The sequence below is a fragment of the Aplysia californica genome, unplaced genomic scaffold (assembly GCF_000002075.1).
Source record: "Aplysia californica isolate F4 #8 unplaced genomic scaffold, AplCal3.0 scaffold00071, whole genome shotgun sequence".
Classification (NCBI taxonomy): domain Eukaryota; kingdom Metazoa; phylum Mollusca; class Gastropoda; order Aplysiida; family Aplysiidae; genus Aplysia; species Aplysia californica.
The window spans coordinates 1284810-1287928 of record NW_004797341.1 but is presented as its reverse complement, the minus strand read 5'-3'; the positions used below and the strand labels follow the sequence as shown (position 1 = coordinate 1287928).

General features: G+C 42.1%; 1 long non-coding RNA gene across 1 annotated transcript in view; it reads left to right on the top strand.

The window, feature by feature from the left end:
• Positions 1 to 1972: 1972 nt before the first annotated feature.
• Positions 1973 to 3119, top strand: part of LOC118477359 — a 7005-nt gene continuing 5858 nt past the window's right edge. Inside the window, exon 1 of the long non-coding RNA XR_004858320.1 lies at positions 1973 to 2041. This is a non-coding gene — a long non-coding RNA (uncharacterized LOC118477359). The remainder of the gene's footprint in view (positions 2042 to 3119) is intronic.

Genomic DNA, 3119 nt, shown 5'->3' with positions numbered 1-3119 from the left:
CCTTTGGGAATCGCCTGAAGACACTTTAGTCAGTGGCACTGCCCCAGGGGGTGAACTAGGGTCTAAAAATTAACAAATTTATTTAACTTTATATACCATATATTTGTTTTTGAACAAAGTTGAATGAGGTTAGACTGAAATCAATGCAATTCTGGCTCTTTTTGTCTAATGATTGTGGGTTGGTCATGTCATGAACATGCTGTTGTTATTGCTGAATAATGAGGTTGAATTTAAATGACGATGTGATTGTTTTTCAGTTAAAAATGAATCTCATGAAAATACCCAAGAAGACTTAATTTCGGTACATGATATTTATGATGATGAAGACAACGACACTTTGATGATGATTATAATGACAAAGAGTAAGAGCCCAATGGCATAAAAATAATAATGATGATTATAATCATTTCTACAGAGAATTAAAGCTTAGTAACAACGCGAAACGTGAAATGTCAAACAAGCCGTGCAGAGCAAGGCATGGGCAGTGAAGAAACATTTGAAATGCCAAAATAGAGTCGTATGGTACCAATACTGGCACCAAAGATCAGGAGACAAGTGCTCGGAATATGAGTGTCTACTGACACTGATGACAAACGCACTTGGAAATAGTGTTCCCCACAAACTGATATCCCACAACCAGAGCATGTCAGTTCGGATTTTCTGTCCTTATTTCTCTGACAAAGTCCACAGCGTTTCTTCTTAGTTGTTTTGTTGTTGTTGTTGTTGTTTTAGTAGAGTTTTTACAACGCTCGCAACTGCATAAGATCATATATGAGCGCCAAGGGGTGGATGTCAACAGAGAAGTCCATACAGGGAATCAGACTTATTCTGATCCCCTCGCTAGCTTCAACAACACAAAGTCTGCTTCCACTATCAAGGCATCTCGGAGCGTTTCTTCTTTCTTTGTCCATGTTCAGTGGCCATTTCTCTTGCTTCTTGGGTTTGGGTAAGTGGTGTGACACCACAGAGAAGCATGCTCATGCCGTACAAACTGACTTAGGGATGCTCCCAGTCGCAGCCTGGCGCTGCATTAATGGCAAGCAGAGCTCATCGCCCAACCTGTCGAGGAAGATTCTTCTCCTGTGTTTCTTGCGGATATTCCATTGGAGATTTTTAGCAGTGAATCAGATGTAAGCTATAGCTGCAACATCCAACAGATTGCGGAAGAAGGTCAGAGGTCATCTCACGGTCTGCTTCTTTTACATGTATGCATGGACCACCTGATCTACAGAGTCCACACCTCCCTTTGTTTTGTTGTAAAAGATGTTGATTTCTGCTTTTCTGGTCTTCGCGTCGATGCTGCCATCATGTTGCATACTTGACAGGAAGAGAACTGCCTTTACTATTACAGTAAAAATGGCTTGGGGTCTGAGAGGCCCCCTTTAGGATTCGCGGGGGTGTCCAAGGAAAATATTCATCACTGTCTTCCAAATTATCCAAATAACTTCATAGACCGTATTCATGCTTATAAAAGGGTGTTTGAAGAATACCTGGAAGAATACCTGGGAGGAAAACAACATCGAACCAAAAGTTTTGTCAAAAATGCCTGAAATATACCGGTTGGGGTCTGCGAGGCCCTCATCCAGAAGACTATGCACGCGCGCGCGCGTGCGCGTGTGTGTATGGGGGTTGAAAACATACACTTTTTACGACATAACGTAAAATTGACAGGAGTAGACAATCCGTACAGTACTATTATGTCTCTTGATATCTGTGGTTAAGTCCCTTTGACTGTAAACGCTAACGGGTCTACGCAAGTGTAATGACAATGTCTATCTACCATCCTCTCTATAATTTTGCGGTGAGCTCAAGGCTTGGTGTGAATGGAGATGATCGCAGACTGGGGAAGAAAAGATAGTGAAAATGTGAGAATTGTTTCGAAGAATACAATAAACGGGCTGGCAGAAAGATGAGAAAATAGCAGGAACGGTCAGAGTCCGAAGGTCCGGAAGTACCGGAAGTCGGAACTGGCGAAACAACACCGCTAGCGCAAGTAGTAATGGCTGCCGTAGAGAGGAGTTGCACCTGTGACACTTTTCAGGTTAGTTTTTCAGATTTAGTTCAGTAATAGATATCTAGTTGCTCTGCAATATGAATTTCTACGTTTCCTAACATACTGTTATGTATATTTATTAGCTTTACTGGTGATTCCTCAAATGACATAGAAATCTAGATGATTTTGACTTTAAATTTCCTAAATGAAGTGTCTGCTTGCTTACTTCTTAGAGATCGTCACGTAGATTCATAGCAAGCAAAAAAATAGCACGAAGCCCGAAGCAATAGATCTGTCTTACTTGGAACACACAAAAAAGTACTAGATTCTAGATCCAGATCTAGATATCTAGAATATAGCCCTAGATATAAAGAGACAGAGATCTAGATCTAGAATCTAGTACTCCTTGCTAGGTCCTACATCATAATATGACACTGAAATTGAAATGGTATGGAGTCTCTATTTGACTGGGCCTACTTAGAGTCTAAATTAGACTAAGAGTAGAGTCTAGATCTAGATTCTAGTACAACACTACTAGATTTAGAGGAGGACTTCCGTAACGAGCGACCACTATGAGACAGCAGAATTAGGGCTAGGGGTAGGGGTAGATCTAGGGGTAGGGTTAGGCTAGGGTTAGAGCCTAGTTAGGAATAGTGTTTGGGTTAGGGTTAGGCCTCTTCTTTAGTGTTTGATGGGGTGGTCGCTCGTTTCGGAAGTCCTTCCAGATTTAGATCTATAACTAGATCTAGATCTAGATCTATAACTAGATTCTAGATCTATATATATCTAGACTCTAGACTTCACCGTTGCGGGCTTGCTTTGCCGCTTAAGCGCACGACGGGCTACCCACTACATCTAGAATCTAGATCTAGATTTAGGTTTCATCGCCGACTGCTTGGGCTGTGTGTGTGCGTGCGTGTGTGTGTGTGCACGCATTTGTGTGTGTAATTGTGGGCACGCTTGCGTGGAAGTGTGTGTCTGCGCGCGTGTTTTTGTGTGGGCCACCTCTCTATTCTCACCCCGGATGAGAATCGAAGTGACTATTCGGACTCGAGTCCGAATATGAAAAAATGTTATTCGGACTCTGATTCTTGTCCAGCACGACATCACTTCCGACTTCCTGTGA